The 22,976-nt window shown below is 34.0% G+C and overlaps 1 protein-coding gene across 1 annotated transcript in view; it reads left to right on the top strand.

The window, feature by feature from the left end:
• The window catches only part of TENM3 (teneurin transmembrane protein 3), a 3,314,517-nt gene that overhangs the window by 1,504,714 nt on the left and 1,786,827 nt on the right, over window positions 1–22,976 (top strand). Inside the window, exon 6 of the mRNA XM_074231559.1 lies at window positions 7,541–7,697. The gene's annotated coding sequence lies outside the window, so the exon portion shown is untranslated. The remainder of the gene's footprint in view (window positions 1–7,540; window positions 7,698–22,976) is intronic.

The following is a 22,976-nucleotide window of genomic DNA, read 5'->3' as shown; positions in this document are numbered from 1 at the left end:
ATATACAATGGTTTCTTTTGACATTAGATAACATTGTCTTTTAATGTTAACTATCTCAATGACTATAGCTAAGTTGGCTCCTTGGTAGGTGTTTGGATTAAATATTATTACAACAAATACCATGCTAAAGAAATCATCATAGCACTGGTGGTTTTGGTTAAGCAAAATTTAACATATATTAATTGAACTGTCCTTTCTGATGAAAAATATATTAAGACACAAATAAATGCCCACTAATCTTTAAAAAAATTTTCTTTGAGACTTTCCTTTTAACCTTTTTTAAAATTGTTTTCTTTTTGATTTATGTTTTCCTAGTAACTTTTTTATGGTCAAGTTCTTTTGTTGTTGTTGTTGTTTGTTCATTTCCCCAAACTATTTTTTGACCTTGAACTTTATACCAAAATTGAAATCTGCTTACATGAGGGTGGGGAAATACTGTGCCAAGCTTCAGACTTCTTTTGTGCTTCTATTTTCAGATTTGGTTCTAGGTATATGCAGTGCTTCCAGGGTGGTTTTATGCTGGTAGATGTATGGTCACTGATCTCCTCATCTGCATTCTGCTTTTTACTCGAGATGGACCCTTGACCCCTTGCAACAAGAAGTTCTAATACTAGTACTGGAAGTGTAACTAAATTCCCTGCTCATCTGCAACTTCAAATGTTACTACATTTCTTCTTAGTCTTGTAATGATGACCAGGGCCTTTATTCCCTTAGAACTGACCACCAGTGTTCCTTTCTACCCTGGAACTATGACCCAGAACTACTTATAGGCAATAGAGCTGCCAGTCAGCATCAGCTGCATCCAGTGGCAATAAAAAAGTCCCCTCTAATCTCTTCCTGACCAGTTGTCCAACTCCCTTAGCATATCTGGGCTGACAGAGTATAAAGTTGTTGCTGCTGCTGCTCCTGTAAGTACCTCCAAGGCTACCACACTCCAGGCCTGTGCCTACCCTAGTGTTGTAGACCTCTCCAATAGACCTACTAAGTTGAATTAGGTTAGAAAAATATTTCTTTAAACTTTTATTGACTCTTCTGCTCTAAAATTTGATTTGAGGCATGATTTTAGGGTTGTTTGAAAGGCAATATTGGAAGAGTTCAGCTAGGTCCCAGTCAGTATACCACCTTTTTGGCTCCTCATCCTGCACTTCCCCACCAAATGTTCTCTATGTCAATGAAACCTTATCTCTACAAAATTTTAAAGGAAAAGATTAATAGTCCTGCCCTGTTCTGCTCTGTCCTTTATATTTGTATGAAATTTTAGGAAGGGCATAGATAAACCATAGATATAGTATGCTTAAAGGTCTTAGAGGGATGCCATGAGTTTTTCTTAAAGGAAATAAGGATGTTCAACCTGAAAAAGTGAAGACTTAGGGGAAAATGAATAGTTATATTCAAGTACTTAAGAGATAATTACATAAATGAGAGTTTAGGTGGAATGTTCTGTTGGATCTCAGATATAGAAGTAATAGAGATGATGATTTGGGGCCTGCTGTCAGGGAAATTTTAGTAAAGTTTAGTTACCAAATATAGAATAGGTTCCTGTAGGAGCTATCAATTTTTCCCCCCTTACTCAAACATCTCAAGTGAAGGTTGAATGGTCTTTTACTGGGGTTGTAGTAGAAGTTAATTGCTTGGACTTGATACCTTCTGAGGTCTCTTTCAATTCTAAGAAGTTCTGATTCTCAAAGTATGATACAGGAATTGGTTGGGGTTAGGATGTGGGGAGGGCACAGAATTTAGTCATTTGGACATCATTAAGGATGCAATGCTTCTATCAGTGAATTAGTATAAACTATGTAAAGTATTAGGATAATATTAATTTAAATTCTTATGTTCTGGTGTGCTTGTTTAATGTTACATTATTGGGAATATTTTAGAAAAATACCTTATTGTGGAAGTCTAGATAAATGGTTAAATTAAAATGCATAATGTTAAATTAAAATGCATAAAAAGCTTCATATTTTCAGAAGATGTGTGATTTTGGGGAAAAATGATTTTACTTCTCTTATTTGTAATTGGTGGGTTGGAGTTGAAGATCCCCAGGGTCCTTTCCAGTTCTGATTCCCTGTGATTCTATTCTCTTAGGTACAGATGGTGAATTAATTACCCCAGAGTCAGCATTTTCTGTCTTTTGACACCAGCATATTTGACAATAGAGAAAGCTTCAAAATATGTTATCAAGAAATCGACAGTCTTCATCACCAAACTTTATAGTATTCTTTGTCCAAAGACTTAGCTAACCAACACTAAGAAGTATATAACATTTCCTTAGGGCCATGAACAACAGAGGCAAAATAGATGCAGACAGTCAATGAAAACCATAGGAATATTCTGACTTCTTCAGGAAAAGCAGGATAAATTAACAGTAATAATTCCAAATTACCTTGCAGATTGGTCAGGTCAATTTGCAACTCCATAAACTGCTCATTAGTGTACCTGTTTTCCCACAGCCTTTCCAACATTCATTATAGTACTCTTTATGTCATCTTTATCCATCTGATAAGTGTTAGAACTAACTCAGAGTTGCTTTAATTTACACTATTTTAATTATTAGTGATTTAGAGAATTTTATCCCCAATCATTATTAATTGTTTGGATTTCTTTCTTTGAAAACTACCAGTCTCAATTCAAAGTATAATGTAGTGGTAAAAACTTTTTCATCACATTCTTTCTCATCATATTTAATAACATAAAAATAAAAAAGAAAGCTAGGTAAGACAATTGTGAGTGATCACTAGCATTCACATAGCTTGGATGTACAAATTAATTTCAAATTTTATCAGCTTTTCACTGAATCCTTCTTCAAAGAAAAAATTGTCATATAATTTAACCCAGAGGATAGTTTTTACATTTTACTGTAATGTTAAAAAATTGAATTCCTCTGTATCCTAATTGAAGAACAAAAATCATGACAAAACATGAAGACTCCCAAAGTGGTTACATAAAGTATTGTTTGAGTTTCATGAGGGATTGAAAACTTCCTATAAACAGAATGTATTTCCTTGAAGGAAAGTACTATGCACACACATACATATGTGTGTATGTATGCATGTATATTTTGTAGAAGGAATAGAAATTTTTAGTGTTTGGGTAGTTAATGGGTTATTTTTGTTTATATTAGAATGCAAATTTTCATAAAACTTGAACTTCAGAGTTCTTTGCCAGAAAAACAAACCTTAAATTATATGTGAGCTACCTTATATGATCTCTGGCATCATTCCTGCTGCCCCTTTGAATTCTATTTACATAATATCATATTTTGATGAATTATTTCTGCCAGTGCCTTACCAGGGATAAAATGAAAGGTATTTATTATTTCTTTTATGCTAGACTACACCTTCCATTGTCATATTAATTGTGCTCTGATTCACTTAATCAGAACAACAAGTTTCTCTTTACAGCATTAGTTCAATGGATTTTTTAATTACTTTGCAAATATTTTTGAACAATTTATTTGCTATGAAACCACACTTTGATATTAATAAATTGAGACTTTTCTTTATTGTGCTAATAAACTTATTTTTTTAAGTTGATTTGAAATGCAACATCATCTGAAAAATGTATATCTTTTCTAAGGTTATTTATATCTAATTGAAATCATTCCTTTTCATTTTCTATAGTACTCCCCCCGCCAAATACTATCCCATTTCAGTTTCTTTAGTCTATTTGTTTCCTCTTGGCTGCCATATCCCCACTCTATATTAAAAATATGTATGTATTTCCTATTTCCTACCCCAAAACAAGACAACCTTTAACTACTCTCACTACCAGCTCTAATTACAATCTCATTTGTCTCCTTCCTTTCACAACCATGTGGTTTTCATTCATAGTCCCTAATTTCCTGATCATCCCATTGCTCCTTAATTACTCCTCACCACACCTTGATTTTTCTTACAGTCTGGATTCCTTTCTCTACTCTACTAAAATTAGACTCTTAAGAATTCTAAGTGATCTCCTAATAGATAAATCTGATGCTCTTTACCCAACTCTTCAACTTCCTTGATCCTGCTACTCAGCTCCTTAAAATAGTTTTCTTTCAGTTTCCAGATGGGTTTCCTGACCTAATCTTTTTCTGCTCTGAAAAGTTGAGTCTAAGAATCTGTAACCTCTCTCCCTCTCCCTCTCCGTTTCTTTCTCTGTCTCTGTCTCTCCCTCCCTCTCCATCTCTCTTCCTGTGGAAAAAATAGATAAATTGCAGAAAATTCTCTTCTTTCTGGAAATATGCTTCTTGTTCCAATGAAATTTCAGATAAATATAGACACTAACAGTGACTTGTGGCTCAAACCATTTATAGAAACAAAATAAATACTTAAAGAAATACAGACTTTCTTAGATGTAAAATATTCAGATTTCCAAAAAGAACTTCAAGAAGTAAAAGGAAATAGGATGATTTCCATGAAGTCTGGAGAATATCAGTAACACAGCTTGTGACTGAACTTCTAGCCTCTAGGACAAGCAGTCTTGCTTCTGAATCCTTGCCCTTTACTTTCAAGAATTTACTTCTGCCCATGCTTTCATGCTCTTGGGTTCATTACACTTCTTCAAGTCTCCTTTCTCTCACATTGTTTCTTCTAGGCTCTTCAGAATCTGGATTTCTCTCAAAGTTTCTGAACCACCTATCAAAGTTCATCTAGAGGCTGAATCATCTATTAAAGATCACCTATAGGTATAACCTATCATTGTTCAAGGGACTTAAAGATACCACGTAAAGAGATCACTCGCATCTTGTTGTTTATGTTGTTCTTTTCTTTTCTTTTCTTTTCTTTTCTTTTCTTTTCTTTTCTTTTCTTTTCTTTTCTTTTCTTTTCTCTTCTCTTCTTTTCTTTTCTTTTCTTTTCTTTTCTCTTCTTTTCTTTTCTTTTCTTCTCTTCTCTTCTTCATCTTTTCTTCTTCTTCTTCTTCTTCTTCTTCTTCTTCTTCTTCTTCTTCTTTCTTCAACAATTATTTTAAGACTTCATTTTCCAACTCTTTTCTCTCATTGGATCTATGAAAGACAAACTGTTTTAGAAATTTTTCTTTACATTGATTCTATCACTTTACATTTTCATTCATTTCTTTAAGTTGTGATTTTTGGGATCAAGTCAAAAATTACTCTTCCATGAGACAATTCTTAAAATCCTTGAGAACAATGATCATAATGCCCCTACCTCTCAAGTTTTTTCTCCTAAAGTAATCATACCCAGTTTCATCAAATGATCCTTTTATTGTCACGGTGTTAAGGACCTTCTCAGTCGTAATCACCATCCTCATGAGGTATGTTCAACAGAATGCTACTCTGCTATTAGAGTAGATTAGAATCAAATACTACAATGAAAATATTGTTTGACCAGGGCAAAGGATAGTGCCTCCTTCTGAAACAATGTCATTAATATTTCCAAAAGTCTCATTAACAGAAGGATTGTGTGTAATGAGTACTGATCTGGTTTTTGAATCCAAGAACTTCCTTTGATTCATCCTGGCTGTGTAAACCTGAGAAAATCATATTACATTTCTTTGTACTACTTAGATCTCTAAAAATGTAAATTACAGAGTAAATGATGACTTTTATTGCTAGAGGGAGATTCCTCATCATCAGATTCCCCATAGCAATGAAATCACAAGTCTACCTGCTGTCCCCAAAGATCTCATCAACTATTCTGTCCGCCATTTACCGCTTTTGCCTTACATTGAGCATGTAATCTCATTCCCTCATTTTTTTCAGGTAATGAAACAGAGTCAGAAACAAAATTATTTGCAAAGGTCACTCTGCAATTGTCTTTCTATAAGAAAATAGAACTAGAACCTAGGTCATAAGCTTCCAAATCCCTAGTCTCCTTCAGGAAGTCATTGTTTAGAATAAAGAGAGCTATATCAACTTTATATATTTTCCCCACCCCCATTGCCTCAGGACTTAATCATAATTTTTCTTTAAAAATACTTTATTATTGTTGGTATTTAAAATTTATGTACTCCTACTTTGTCTTTCTTACTTCACTTAACTCCTTTGTATCCTTGCCTGTTTCTCTCTCTCTCTCTCTCTCTCTCTCTCTCTCCCTCTCTCTCCCTTTAAAAAACAAACTTTTTCCTTTTTTTCTCTCTTTGAAAATTTATAAAGTACTTTTCAGCTAGTTATGGCTATAGTATATTTAATATTAGTAATAATGTTCTGAATCTCTGCACTTTGGGGATTATCAGCGTGTTGTCAAATTTGCACATCATTAGCCCACTGCAGAATGGAAAAAGAAAAAGTGTGATATGTTGCCTAAATATGCAAACATAAATTAAGTTTCTTTAATTTTGGTGGGGGGATAGATAAATAATGATTTGCAGCAACTGGGGGGCTCTCATCTGGCTTTGTTCATATTTTAATAGTGTATTCCTCTTTGCAGGCTGAGTAATTAAGTCTTATGACATTCCAGAACGCATAAATCCTGCTGAGATGTTTAAGTTTAGAGCAACCTCTTGATGTTCAATCAAAAATTTTTTTATTTTTTTAAATGGAAAAGAGGAAGGGACACTTCTCTGGGTTCCTAACAAGCTGTTATGCTTTTACCTTTGAAACACAATTGAATGTGGCCCACTCAAACTGTTTAGCCTCATTGTTAACTAGAAACTCCTTTTGAAATTCGTTGCATTCAATTACATTTTTAAAAAGAATTTTAATTGCTTGCCTGTAAAGAATAAAGATGCTCTGGGCTCCATTTGTTTATCATGGAGGGGTCTAAAAAAATGAGGACAGAGCTTCCCAGCTCATGCAGGGGTTGCAGGGAGAGGGAGATGACTTTTAATTCGACAAGTTCAGAGAGATTTCTTAGTTTGACGCGCACTGCAGGGGGTCTTTGAGTGTCTGGCAATACTTCAGCATTCTGAGCTTTGAAAGTCTTTCCCTGCAGCAGAAATTGTATCAAAAGCCAATGATAATATTCCCTGCAAGGTAAAGCGCCCTATTGAAGATTTCGAGAGCTGTTTATTTATTCATCACAGTTTCTCTTTTAGGACATATCAGGCATCTAGGTAATAATTCACATAGATGATAGAAAATGCAAAAAACCCCAAAAAACCTTTTCATTAATCTTTCACCTTTCCCTTCTGTTGCTGTATCAGCTACATGGATATATAAAATGCTCTTTCTGGTTACCCCAAATATATACTTATGTATGTATATAAGTATACATACATAAACATATATGTATACATATATACCTACATATACATCATTTATCATCTCAATTTCTTTCCTCTTCAAAAAAATTTAAACAAAATTGTCTTCTAGGGCTTACTTTCTACCACTAGCTAAGCACATAAGATGTTTATGACCCTTTCTACTAAATCCTCAAAGTGATTAATTAATTTTATAGATGGATATTTGAAATCTTGAGGGCCTCTTAAATGTCTTAGCATTTTAAGTATGTTTCAGAAGGTACTTTTCAAAGCAAATGTTAGCAGTTTTGTTGATCTCTTGAAGAATATATTTTTGGCATTATATTCTATATGTATAATACAGAAATATATATATATATATATATATATATGTTTTTTTCCCCTACTATTCTATTTCCAGAGCAAAGCGTGAATTGAGGGACCAAGACAACCTTTCCCAAGTGTAATGTCAGTGTTGGCTATCACTTTGGCAGAATCAGTGAAGACAAAAACAGCCTCTTTGCCTGTCTTTTTCATCAGCTGGTGGCATTAAAAGTGACCTTGACTTGTAAATATTGGTGAGTGATCACATGAGAAACAATCTCTATATAGAGGAGATTTCTTCTCCCCCACTTTATTTTTTGGGGGAAAGGGGAAGTACGGGAGGAGGTATACCTCATAATTTGCTACTGCATCACTTACAATTTCATTAATAAGGAAAACTATGCATGAAAAGAAACTTAGGAAAAAACTCAGTGCCTCATCATATCTAGGCTTGTTTATGTGCTCTTCACTTACAAACATAAACTGGATTGTAGCCTGCATTTAAATATCAAAAGTGTAAGAGGAAATCGCAATGGCGCATAACCACTTCTGTAAGAAAATATACATAGAACAGCATCAGCAAATATGTAGTTCATCCATTAATATTAATTGAACAGCCATATGGTGCACTTTACAAAATACTGAGACAATGCAGTCCCTATCTCCAGGATTTTATAACTTGCTGTCAGCCCTTGATAATTTTCACTAGGTTGTAAGGGAGAAGAAGGGTGAGTTGAGCTAACATAGAAGTATGATATTCTGAAAATGTATATAATTGCCCCTTTCTTCTCTCTTCTCTGTATCTCTTCCCAGTGAAATAATACATTATTTTCGTTGGAATGCATTTTTTAGAGTAACATTTAAGCATAGGTTTATCCAATGTCAATGAGAATAAATCACATGCAATAACAACAAAAACAATAAAAATCAGTATCTTATTAGAAAATCATATCCTGTCTTACAGAACAGCTTTACTGAGAGGTATGAAAACTCAAGAGTCAATCTTAACAATCTATACTGAGACAAAAAAAAAGAATAAATACTGATTGCTTTTGAAACTTAACTTGTAGTTGTGAAATTAGCTCACTGAATTAGTCCATTGTTAACAATCTACCTATATATCAATCTGACTGTCTATCTATTCATTTTTCTATCTTAGACATCAAAGATTAAAAATTGTCTGAATATAGATTTAAATGAGAGGAGGAGAATAGACTGGATTTCACTAAAAGAACTTTGTATACTTTCATACATATACATTCACTTTTCCCTGAAACAAACTATTTATCATCTTCCCATCTTTTTTAACGCTATTATTCTTCTGATGATGGTCTTAAGTATCTGAATAATGGAACACCACAATCTTCAAAAACTCACAATTGTACTTTGCCCAAGATTTTGGAGTGACATAAAGTGGATTTACACAAACTATGTAACATTTTGCTAAAAATATTTTGCTCAAAACCCACAGTGGAAAAAAATCATATGTAAAGAGATGTAGGCTAAGAATAGGAGGTAGAATAGTGAGTGCATGGGGTAATAGTTGGATATAATTCATTAAACAAAAATTCAAGAGAGCTGGAATAAAGTTAGGCAGATCCTTTATGAAGGATTTAGATTTATATAGAATGAAAAAGGATCATGGATATATTCCAGAGTTCAATTGTTCTAAATGATCCTCTTTGGACCCAGTTCAAAGAAGTCAAGAAATGTACAATTTTTTCTTCCACATGTCTATTTAATTTGGTGTCTAGGTAGTTTTTACACTGATATAAAGTTTGATAAGTCTCTTGACATGGGAAATAGTTATATATTCTCAATATCACATTCAAAATAAGTAAGAGTCATCCAAGTATAAACATTATTTCTGTGTTGTCAAGAAACTTGAAATTCTATGTATAATTTAGACTTTTATCATAATAATAGGCAATATTTGAATTAAACATGCAGAATAAAATTATCACTGAAATCTCTTATTAGGATTTTTAAAAGCTTAACATCAATTTAAAATTCAAAAAGTAGTAATAAGGGTGACCAGGGAAGTTACCCTATATTCAAAGCCTGTGATGGGTTCCTTGTTTTGTCACTGATATTTGAGAAACACAAATCAACTATTCATGTCAATATTGAGTCAAAATTTATTATAGGAAATTGAGGTTTTGCTAATGCCAGATTTAGCCTTCTTTCAACAAAGCAATGTGATTATTGGGATAAATTATTCATGAACTCACCTTCACAAAATAAAAAGATAATTAAGTAAACATATCAAGATTTGAATAAAAGAATATACTGAAGCTTTTATTTCATACTATTTTTTTGCACTAAATAAATAATATATCATATCCATTTAGGAGTTAACTTATTTGATCATGGACTTTTTAACTGCCCCCCCATCCCAAAGGAAAAAGGGAGCTTACTAGGAAATAAAATAAGTTAGTATATGTAAATCTCTTAGTAAACCATAAAGCACTATATAAATTGCTAGCTATTATTATATAAAATTTGTAATAGTTCAAGAAGAGTTCAGACTTTGATTACTTTACTACTTTGCACCTGGGTGCAAACATTTATAAATAATGTTGTATATGCCTGCTTGCTTACCTCTGCAAATTTTTTTAATAATGAACAGCTCACATACCAACCATAGTCTTGATTAAAAGTAAGATAAGGGAACAAAGAAACTTTTCCAGTTTTCTACAAAAGACCACATTTTCATCTCTGCACAATTAATTCAAATTTATAAAGCATGTCTGATATTTTTGTGACTATTGTTTGCTGATTATTTAAAAAAGCTTGACTCAAAAAAGCAAAATATATCCCCCAATTATCTCAAAAAGGTGTCTCCCATGCATGTACAAAGATCAGATCAGATTCTATAATAGAATTACACAGATCACTTTAAAGTTATTAAAATAAAATAATACATAAAACAAGGAGATATACATGTGCCAGAATTGTGGAAGATGGCTAATGGAGAGTCCTCATTTCTTCCAACTCACAGGGCCTAACAATATGTCTTCTCACAGTCTAGTTGCAGGGTGTAAGCTCCAATAACTTAGTTATTAATCTCTAAGAGTGTCTCTCACTGAATGACCATACCCTGCATATGGTCCTCTCAGAAGATTTATCCTGTCAGAATTAAACTAAATAGTGTCTAATCCTAATCCTAATGGTCTGACCAGAGTCAAGAATAGCAAAACTATACTACATATCTATGAATGTAACCGAGTTCCTGTTCTACTACCTTCAAACATCTCTCACATCATTCTCAACCTTTTAAGTCTTCATTTAGGCTATCATCCTCTATCAAAATGCTTGAGAAAATTGTCTGTATTTGCTGTCACCATTCTTTTTATTGAGCCTTTTGCAGTGTAACTTCTAGCTTCAATCCTTAACTAAAATTGCTCTCTCCAAAGTTGCCTATGATCTCTTAATTGGCAAATTTAATTACACTTTCTTCAGTTCTTTTTCTTCTTGATCTGTCTAAAACATTTGAAATTTCTAGTCATTCTCTTCTCTTATATGCTCATTCCTCTTTTGTTTCTGGTGGCATTTCTGTCTACTTGATTTCTTCTTACCTTTCTGACTTTTCTTCTTAGTCTTACTTGTTCCTCTATATCCTTTGTCTTAAGTATGATGTTTTAGATGACTTTCTGAGTTTTGAGACCCTCTTCTCTTCTTTCCCTTCAACAGCCTCATCAGATTTCCTGATCTTGTCTTATATTTATGGGACTCACTGATATGGGTATCATTCTCTAGTCTCTCCTCTGAGCTTCAGTTGCTCACCATCACTATTGTAAACTCTATGCCTTAGAGACATCTCAAATGCAGCATGTCCAATACTGAGCTTATATATTTCCTTCAAGACCCTTTACTCTTCTCAATTACTGCTTCTGTCAAAACTATATCATTCCTCCAGCATCCTAAACTTATAACCTTGGCATTATCCTGGATTCCCATTCTCCTTTTACCCCATGTAGCACATCTGTCATAACCTTGTCATTTTCATATTCACATTTCTCATATTTGATCACTGCTCTCTAAGAGCTTGCACAATTACCACTTGAGTCTGAACCATCAGCTTTCACCTAGATTATTGAACAATGTCTTTTCATTTTAAATTTCACTCTCTCTATTCCATCCTATACAATATTGCCTAAGTAATGTTCCTTAATGTAAATGTGATCTCTTGATCCCCATCTCCCCATAAAATCAATTTCAATAGCTTCTTATTGTACCTAGAATAAAATGTAAGCTTCTATTTAGTTTTTACATATCTATTCAATCTGAACCTAACCTCTTTCCAGTATTGTTGAACATTATTCAGTTTCCTACACTCTGAGAATCAAACTGGTCTTCTTTGTACTCCTGACCCAAGACTCTTCCATCTCCTGACAGCCAGTTGGCGCAGTAAACTAGAACACTGGACCTGGAATCAGGAAGACAACTTCAAATGTGGTATCAGATATTTCCTAGCTGTGTGTGTGAAAAGTTGCTTAACTTCTATCTATTTGTAAAACAGCATTACTATAGCCTACCTCCCAACTGTGAGGAGTAAAATAATATTTTTAAGGAGCTAAGCACAGTCATTGGCACATCATCAGGACTACTCTGACTCCTTCACTCGATATCCTTTTAAGTAAGATGTGGTTCAAAACCCATCTTGTGCATGTGAAGGCTTTCCTCTACTAATTTCTTCTCAATGCTGAATTATTTGTATAGGCATATGTCTATGTATACATACATACTTATTATATATGTGTGTGTGTCTATATATATATATATATATGTATATATATGTTGCTTCCTTCATTAGAATTAGATCTTGTTAGTTGGAATTATTTTATTGGCATGTAATCGATAATTGTTGTTTGATTGAATACTTGCTGGTTTTCTTGTCTAATGTATCACATTTCTGAAACAGTGGCTTTGTACCTTCTAAAAACTGCCAATCTTTTTTTCTCTGATAAACCAGCTCCTAGTTTCATTTCTCCAACCTTTACTTTAAAAAAGTCTTGGGTTTTTTTTTAACCCAAGTGAAAGACTTATGTTTAACCCTCTGAAATTTCATCTTCTCAGATTCATCCTATTTATGCAGTCAACTGATATCTTTTTAGATACTGATTCCATCTTCTAGTATCTTAGCTATCTCTCTCATCTTGGTATAATGTGTCATCATCCTCTTTGATGAGCATGTCTTTGATGCCTTCATCCAATTTACTGATAAAAAACATGGAAAGCCTAGATATCTTTCCAAGTAGGCATCTACTCTTTAATCACCACTATTTATGTCCAGTTGGATAAACAGTTCTACATTCACTTAAATCTACTGTCATCCACCCCCCTCATCTCTCCATTTTATCCAAAAGGATATAATGAAAGTTGCTATTAAGTACCTAACCCAAGTCCAGGTATATGATATCTACCTTCTGAAATCAGCTCTGAGATTGGTTCCTAAGCAGTTATTAAAACTAATATATCTCTTTATGCTTTCTTAAGAATTTTTCTTTTCCATTTTCTGCAAACCATCATTCACATCTTTACAGTTGTTCTGACCAAAACTCCTCTGAATTTCCTGGTGATCTTGCCAACCAGCTTTTTTCTCTTTCCTCAAGATCTCTGTGTAGAGGAAAGGATAGAAAGACATTCAGGTAAGAAAGTGATTAGGCTATAAAGTGAGGTAACTTTATTGGCTTCTCCCCACCACCATAATGAGGAAGTAACTGTTTTCCTTTTGAAAGTTTTGTATTGTAATAAACTGGAGAACTTGAATATGACTGCCAAAGGGACCCTAAAAATAAAATATATATATATTTTTACCAAAAGAGTATGCAATATCTTACTTGGCATCATGCATAGTTTCTAATGGAAAGCCCAAAATTACATGGATAAAACAGACTGTTCCAAGTGGAAGCAAATTCATTTTTCCCCTTCTAAACTTTAAAGAGAAGGCATTTTGGTGTACTAATAAAAAGATAGTAAAAGAACTGAACTGGAAAATAGAGAACCAAGTTCTCATCCCTTTATCCTAGTTGTGCAAATGAATTACTGAGTATCTTTGGTTGAGTTACTTAACTTCTCTAGAGTGAATTGGACAGGTGCTTTCAAGTTCTTGGCATCAGACCTTTAGCTGTGTGACCATAGGCTTACCTGGTACCTGACTCAGTTTCCTTATCTATAAAATAAGGACCATAATTCCATTGTTGTTGTGAAGATAAAATGAAATATTTATAAAGTGATTTTAAAATCATAAATAGCTATATAATTGATATTTAGTAGTAGTAATAGCAGCAGCAGTAGCACTAGTATAATTTCTTAGAAATGAGGAATCTATAGTTACATACATTTTGGAAATATGATATGAGTATAGGTAGGTCATGAATTTATTCTTCACATAGGAAATAAAAAAGGAATAGTTTTAAATTTGCCTGAGGGAATTTTTCTCAGATTGCTATATTCACTTGGATTTAGAAAGCTCAGATCACTATGCTTCTTAAATAAAGAATTTTAAACTATAAGCAGCATAAAAGGTATTGTCAGTGAGACATGGATTCAGAAAAGGACTTTGGCTCTGTAAGAGTGAAGGTGCCTCACAAACAGACTCCAGGCTATATTGTTTTCCATGTAATATAAAAAAATGAAAGGAGTGAAGGAAGTAGAACCAAGAGAACAATGTACACATCGACAACATTGTGAGATGAACAACCTTGATGGAAGTAGCTGCTCTCAGAAGTTCAGAGAGCTAGTCCATTAGACCTAGCTATGGACTGTGTTATCTCCATCCAGAAGAAAAACAAAATGAAACAAAACGAAACACACACACACACCCCACAACCACCACCACCACCATCACCACCACCACCACCAACACCACCACCAACAACAACCCTTTAGAATCTGATGAAAACTATAAAAATTATCTCTTTCCCTTAATCCTAATTCCTCATACTGAAAATAACTAATCTGTAAACATGTTTATCAAAATATGTATGTACAATGGTAATGACTGTTAACCACTGATGGCAGGGAGTGGGAAGGGAATGTGGAAGAAGATTTTGTAACTTTTGTAACATGTATGAAAGAAAGAAAGAAAGGAAGAAAGAAAGAAAGAAAGAAAGAAAGAAAGAAAGAAAGAAGGAAGGAAGGAAAGAAGGGAAGAAAGAAAGAAAAAGAGAAAGGAAGGAAGAAAAGGAAGAAAAGAAGAAATGAAAGGAATGCTCACAGGTGTCAGTCCCCCTGTGAAGAATTTATTAGAAGACATGGCACTAGTGCCACAGGCTGACAAAGTGTGGATGTAGGTAGGGATAATTCAGGGTCTTCACTATTGAAGGAGGTTCCCATAGCAATCAGAGTTAAGTTCCATGGGGGGGGGGTTGCACATTCAAAAATGACAGCCAGAAATGAAATCTTAGCTTTGAAACTATGTGAAGGAGCGACATTTCTTCTCCCTATCATGAGATTAGATTCCAGGAGACTAACTTAAAGTCAGAGGATTGAGCTACTAATTTATGCTTATGAAATATGGTTACAAGAACCTTTTACATAAAACACCTTCCAAGTGATAATCTACCTTCTACCAGAAGCCCTCTAATTAGGGGAAAATCACAGGATCAAAATTTTAGAGCAGAAAGGTACTTTAGAAGGAATTTAGCCCATTATCTTCATTTCTTAGATGAATAACTTGATTCCAAGAGAGGAAAAGTGATTTTTTTCCAAAGTCACAGACAAAATAAACGTCCTTCTGAGGAACAGAGACTATTTCACTTTGGAATGAATAGCTCTGAATATTAAGACTACTTTCCTTTCCTCTTTAGTAATATGGTTTTCCACTAGAATTTTTGATCTTTGTAGTGTGGGTACTCTATGTATTGGTTCAAATCACTGTTACTCTGATGATGGACTAGTAAATCAGGGATCAGGTTAAAGTTGCAAGATTTTAGAAGAAATAAATCCAAAAAATTTGTAAATGAATAAATGTTTGTTAAAGGATCATGGAAAGGATCCTGTATAACTCATTTGAAGTTGCTTATGCATTCCATAAAATTTAACCTGTGCCTCAATTTTCTGACCCTGGAATCAGTAGTATTGTAGGCAATATAAATTTCAAATGCATAAATGTCTATATGGCATGCACTACCATTGTGCTAACACAGTCCAAGACCTTTGCCAAAGAGAGATTTATGTATCACAAAGGAGGGAAGGATAGAAAAGAAATGAATGTCCTTATGCAATCTTCTTACATAAATTATTTTTAGGGGACCTCTACAGTTAGCTTGAAGAAATAAGCCCAGAAAGTGTGACTTAACTTGTATTTGGAATAGTTCTCTAGAAGCTCAGAAGGAATAATGAATGCCTGCCACTCTGGAAATTAAAGATTCAGGTTTTCTGAGACATTGCTTCCATTTAATGCCATATCATCTTAGGATCCTCCTATTCATACCCCCTATAGCTGAATTCCTATAGGATACATTCAATGTTTTGGACCTAATGGGATCTTAGGACCTTAAAACTGGAGTTGAAAGGAACACAAAGGTCTCCTTCTATATTCTGTGACATTGTGTGGGCTATGGTGTATATTTCTTCTTGTCTTACTATACCATTTATACTAATTGATCTATCATAAGATAGGCCATCATATTTAGGTTTGAATGTGGTTTCTTGCATGTCAGTGATGAAAAAAATATTTCTATTTTATAAAAAATATTGACAAATCTCTTCTGCTTTTTGTCATATTCCTTCTGATTTCATCCTTAGTTTCATAATTGTTTGACTAATTGACATTAAATTTCTGTCATCTTGTTTTTCATCCTCCTCATTTTCCTTTGGATAGATTACTTGGCCTGAGTTCAAATCTGATCCAAGACACTTACTAGCTGGGTGACCCTGACAAGTCATTTAACTCTCTTTACCTCAGTTTCCTCACCTGTAGAATGAGCTGGAGAAGGAAATGTCATAATACTCCAGTATCTTTGCTAAGAAAATCCCAAATAGGGTCAAAAAGGTGGACACAACTGAAATGATTGAACAACACCTTTTTTTTAATGGGGTGATATAATGAGCTTACACCATATTTCTCTATATAGTAGACAAATGAATCACTATTCTAAGTTGGTGTTGTTAAGAAATTTACATTCTAAGACATGATTCTTGCTTATCAAGATAGTATCCAGTCATCTCTTGGTTTCATCATTATTGTGATTTCACCAAGCTTCTGAGCCCCCAAATTGGAGGGGAAAGAACAATTTTTCATTCAATTAATTCAAATAAAACATAACCCTCCCTCCCCCTCCCTCCCTCTCTCTCTCTCTCTCTCTCTCTCTCTCTCTCTCTATATATATATATATATATATATATATATATATATATACATACATACATATATGTATGTGGATAGATGTATAAATACATATATATAGCCATTATTTTCTCTCTTTTATGACTCATTTCTGTGAGATATATATATATAAATGTGAAGCATACAAGTCAAGATAACTATCGACTATTTAACTAAGCCATCATTGCTATTATTTAAAACTATTTAAAAAACTTTAAAATCAACTTCAGTAAAATTGTTGCCATCTAAATAGGTTGCAATGCTTGAGAACACTACTTGGGATTCATTCCTTGACTTTTCAACTCTGTGCTGTATCCTTCTTTCCCAGTCTCAGCCTGAAATCACTTGAATCACCCAGCATTTCTCCCTCTCACTTACTTGCCAAATTTAAATCAAAACTGAATTTCTTTCCTGATAGGAAGCATTCATTTCAAACCTATGTACTTTTCTTCACTTTTCACTCATTTTTATAAAAATTTTTCCCTTCTTTGTCTGTCAGAATGAGAAAAAAGCAGACTTCTTTTTCCCAAAAGAACAGACAGGTCACCTGTTTCCAGGGGGATTGTACTGAGGAGAGCACTGAAGTCCTAACTTGTAAACACAGGAATTGGTCTCCACAGGCCCTCTGACATTCATTCACTTTGCTTTTAATTCTCTGGGTCAGGCAGAACAAATTTAATTGTTTTCCCCAGATGATAACCTTTCCTATACCTAAAGGCAATTGAGTCTAATCATTGCCTCCAGTTCCTTCAGCATGCATTGTTCCTTCAGCTTGCATTCAATAATATCAACACCATTCAGCATTCTGTTCACCCTCTTTTGGATATACACTTCCTAAACAGAGCATTACTCACCTTTATTCAGTGTCATATTGTATGAGATTGTTGATCTAGGTTGAGAAGAGTCCTCAGAGACCAAATAGTGCAAATTCTTTATTTCATAGATGAAGCTGAGGTCCAGGAAGGCTGAGTGCTAATGGCAAAGGTTGCACAAGTATCAGGCCTCAGAGGATTTGTACCCCAGTTCTTTAACTTCAGAAAAGTGTTGTTTTTTTCCTCCTTTTAATTTGTTGCCTCCATCAATATCTCATTATAGTCCTTTAATGGTATATGTTAAAATAAAACTACCTTGAACCTTATCTTCACAAAGAGCTTGTTTGAAGAGAATTTTGAAAGACTTGGTTATTTTTTCTGAATAACATGAATGTGGTCATTTTATTTGTCATTACTGCGAAAAAGGGATGGGCTATAGTATCAGTATTCCTCTCTTAATCTGATAACTTGAAACGAGTAGCCAGTTTTATGAATTGTCAAGATTACTTACAATTTTCAATGGAATTCATAGCCAAAGATTGAATTCATCTTATTTTGAATAAATAATTATGAAAAAATATGCTCATCATGTAATTCTGAGATTGGGCTGAGTATATGTGGGAGAAAAAGCAAGTATTATAAAAGTTCCTAACTCCAGAGAAAGACAGCCAGAGAGAAAGAGAGAGAGAGAGAGAGAGAGAGAGAGAGAGAGAGAGAGAGAGAGATTGAGAGCCAGCCAGTAGGCTACAACCTTTCTAATCACAAAGAAGAGCTCTTCTCTCATTCATCCAAAATGATGATAGGTTCATATGTCTGATTACAAAAGGAAATAGAAAATGAGTTTTATGCAAATTCCCAACAATGAAGCATTTTCTATGTCATTATCCTGAAAAGCTCTCTCACAAAGTGCTAAGCAAATAAAATCAGCTGATCATGTAGCAACATCTAAAGAAGGTAAGGCACAATTAAAGATTGCTGGGTATTGTGTGAACCATCCTGAATAGGGAGTCTGCATCTTTAGTGTCCACAGGCTTTTCCCCAGCCTGCTTTTCTTACCTCAGTTGCCATTTTCCAGTTTTGTGGGGATGTTTAAAGGAGTATTTTTAGTCTGTTTCCTACCGCTACTGAGACATTTAAGTTATAGAGCTTGATTTTTATTTTAGTAGCATGAGGAATGTTTCCAACTAGGGGAAAACCGAAACTTCAAATACCTATGGAAGTGAGATTAATGTAGTTTGAATTTTGCAGCAAAATAACTTCAAAGGTGACATTTTTGTTGGAGGTTCTGAAATATCTACTGTAATACTTTTAACAAGGGTTACTCCAGAGCATTGCTTGAAGCAAGAGAATCTAACATACACTTTAACGGTCGAAAGGAAGGCAAGAGATGGATTTATAGGGCACAGTTAGTGCTGTCACCTTGAAAGTGAAGCTCTCCAAAAGGCCAAATGAAGATGAACAGTCAGTCTCTTTGGGGGAAAGTCTTACCATTTTTTATTAGTTTTTAGAATGATACCATATGGTATCATGGATAGAATACAGTAAAAGCCTACATTTCTATAGTACTTATAGGTTTATAAAGTACTTTGCTTGAAATCATTTCTGAGCACTGAATTTAGTTATCACCATTTTATGGAAGAAGAGACAGTTTTAGAGAGATCAAGTCAGTCATTAGACATTTTTTAAGCACCTATTAAGTTCAAGCAGGTAGGTGGTACAGTGGACAGAGTGTCATACCTGGAGTCAGGAAGATTCATCTGAGTTCAAATCTGACCTAGGACACCAGTTATGTGACCCTTGGCAAGTCACTTAAATATCTTTACTTCAGTTTCCTCATCTATAAAATGAACTGATGAAGGAAATGGTAAATCAGTCCAGTATCTATGCCAAGAAAACTCCAAATGGAGTCACAGAGTCAGACCCTACTGAAAAATGATTCAACAATAACAATAGCAAAAAGTTTCAGGCACTAAGTTAAGTGTAGGCATTATAAAGAAAGGGGGGAAAAATTTCAATAAGAAGATCTGAATTCAAATCCATACATTGCTACTTTCCACTTGTATGGCTTTGAACAACTCAATTGCTTTTTCTTGATCTCACTTTCTTCATTTATAAAATAAACTAGTATTATCTTGAACCATAGAAGTTAAAGAGAAAGACTTTGAGAAAAGGAAACAGAGCACCTGTGTTTAAATCTGCCACTTCTCTCATAGTGATATTGGACAGTTCCCTTGATCACTGACCATTAATTTCCTTGTCTGTAAAAGGAGCAAATCTGGATTAGACCTTGAATGTCCCTTCTGGTTCAAATATATATGATCACATAATTAAATGATCTCTAAAGGTTCTGCCTCCTTTAAAACTTAGGAACAAAGTGGAGTGTTCAAATCTTTTTGTTTTGGGGTCTCCTGATTTTTCTTTTATCCTGCATTGTCTCAGAGTGGTAATAAAGATCTCATTCTTTCTATACTAAGTAGAACAGCCCATGTTCACACCAAATTCTCATGGAACAAAACACTTTGGAGGAGGTTGGAGGAAAGGAAGTTAGGCAATGACAATTTTCTTCTTTGAGACTTTAGTTACCCATTTAAGAAGGACATAATCCTATGTAGATCATCCTTTTCTTTTCTCTTTCCTACCCTTCCTAACCCTTTGTTTTTTTCTTTTAACAGCCCTTAATTTCATTTTTTTCCCTGTTCCTCCCATGTATTTCCAAAGACTAAGGAGCTAGAGCAATCAATGTTAGCTGAGGAGAAATGGATTCCAATTTCTTTCCATTTCTACCCTTTCCCCTTTCTCCAAGACTGAAAAACAAAATACATTGCCTTGAAAACTCATGATATATACCAAAATAATTTCCAATTTTTTGATGTTACACAATCTAAAATATTAACATTGAATTAGCTGCAATGCAAATTAGCATATGCAATATTCAGCCATTGTTTTTTCTTTTACAGTGTGAATTTTTTCAGAAATTATAAGGGAAAAAAAGAAAAAATAACAAAAAAGAAATTATAAGGAAGTCAGCATTATTGAATAGAACAGAAATCAAAATAGCATTTATATTATAAACTGAAAATGTACAAAGTGCTTTGCATATGTTACCTTATTTGATCTTTTCATTCACCCTATGAGATAGTTCTTATTCCCATTTTACAATGAGGAAATTGAAGAGGAAAGGGGCTACTTACTCAGGGTCCCCTACTAGTAAGGTCTTCCTGATTCCAAGTTGAATCAATTCTCTATTCACCAGATCATCTAGCAGCCATCAGAGTTGAGCAAATTTCCTACAATGAAAAATTGTTCTCTGTACTTGGAGTGAGAAGACTTTGCTTTGACTATCATCTTTGTTACTAGTTTTTGTTTCCTCAAATTTCTCACCTCCAAAATAATGTGGTTTGACTAAATAATCTTTAAGGTCCCTTCCAGCTCTTATGCTGTTTTGATTTATCAGTGGGACATTTAAAATGTTATTATATTGAGAGTTTTTTTCAATAAATAATTTCTCTAAGTTTCATTCAAGAATATTTTAGAGGGGGCGGCTAGGTGGAGCAGTGGATAGAGCATTGACCTTGGAATTAGGAGTACCTAAGTTCAAGTCCAGCTTCAGACACTTAATAATTACCTAGCTGTGTGGCCTTGGGTAAGCCACTTAACCCCATTGCCTTGCAAAAAAAAAACTAAAAAAAAAGAATATTTTAGATAGTTAAGTATGTGTACATTAGATTTGTTAAGAAAAAAATAAGACCTACATAAATAGAAACATAAAAAGTAAATGTCAAGAGTCTCATATGAATTACATATATGCATATCTATCTATCTATCTATCTATCTATCTATATATATATATATATACAATAACTATTAGATGACTAATTGTTAGTCCCATTGGAGAAATGGATTGCCTTGCCAGTAGGACTCTCTGATGCACTATTCAATTCTGAAATCTTTTAATTTTCTTTAGAAGGAAGAGAATTGATATTGAACCAAGAAAAGTTTGATCGAAAATTGAAACTTGACCTGAGCTTTGAAAGAAGACTACAAATTGGATTGTGCAGGAGGTAGTGCAAGTGAACAAGAATGTGGCTATAGAAATTGGAACAGAGATATTTGTCCAATCTGAATAAAGTAAAAGTTGCATGAATGGGAGTAATGAAGAAAAAAAAAAAAAGATTTAAACCAAAAGTGGGAGACCCATGAATGGCAGGAAAATCTAGCTTAATGCCATGATTAATATGACTATTGAGTTCAAGATGACCTGAAAAATATAAAGATAGTAAGCAAAGAGATGACTAAAAAAGATCTAGCAATAATGAAGTTTCTAAAAATACCTAACCTTACCATTCAATCATTTTCTCGTGTCCTCTATAAAAAAAATGTGTACATGTATCTCTCTGTCCCCATCTTTCCCTCTCTGCCTCTCTTCCTCTGTCTCTGCCTCTCCCTCTCCTTCCCCCTTTATATATATAATATATATATATATATATATATAATTTATAGATAGATATGTGTGTGTGTGTGTATTTGTGTGTGAGTGAGATCTCTTTGTGTGTGCTGGGTGGGGGGGTGTGAGCAGATGTGGGTAGGGATAATCCGGCATCAGTGTATCAGTGTAGAGAATTTTCATGCCAATTCCTAGAAAGTTTTACAGAGCACTAAGAATTAATACTTTCTAAGACTCACATAGCAAGTTTGTGTCAGAAACAGAACCTAAACACATCTTTTGAGTCCAAAGTTCTCCTTTCATCTTCTATACTATATTGCCTCTCTATAGAGAATGCTTGTTATTTTCAATTAACAGACAAAATTCCTCCCAACATGACTTAGTAAAAATATTCTACAGAAACAGTTCCTGAAGTCTTCACAATATCTTGGTTGTCAAAAATATGTATACGTCTTTTTAATAAAGGACCTGTTTGTGTATATATCAGTTCTACCACAGTGAAAAAAATATTTTCCTGCGAAGGGAAGTGTGACTTTATTTTCTCCCCCACTATTATGTGGAGTTTTCATTTCAGCCTCCTTTCTTCACCAATGCTTTTTTAATTTTTATTTTTTAGTGCAGCATACACATTCAACAATGGAATAGAATGTGTTACATGGCCACACAAAGGTAGCCAAAGTAAACCCCTGTAATATAATATAAATGTAAGGGCAGCTTCTGTATTCTTTTTTTTCTGAAAAGAAAAAAAAATGAATTTCAGACTAGGTAAATTTATGCATCAGTGACTTTCTTCCTTTTCCTCCTGATAACGGCTGATTGACACAGCTACAGCATTACTTTTAAAGAAACCGAAATGAATTGAGCAGCTTTATGCAGTTGCACTCTTAAACTGTCAGTGGTTTATGACCACTGAGGCCTGACTGATGGCACCCGCAACTGAATA

This window comes from Macrotis lagotis, chromosome 3 (genome assembly GCF_037893015.1).
Source record: "Macrotis lagotis isolate mMagLag1 chromosome 3, bilby.v1.9.chrom.fasta, whole genome shotgun sequence".
NCBI classification, from domain to species: Eukaryota; Metazoa; Chordata; class Mammalia; order Peramelemorphia; family Peramelidae; genus Macrotis; species Macrotis lagotis.
Note: the sequence above shows the minus strand (reverse complement) of the source record. Positions and strands in the feature narration are given on the sequence as shown.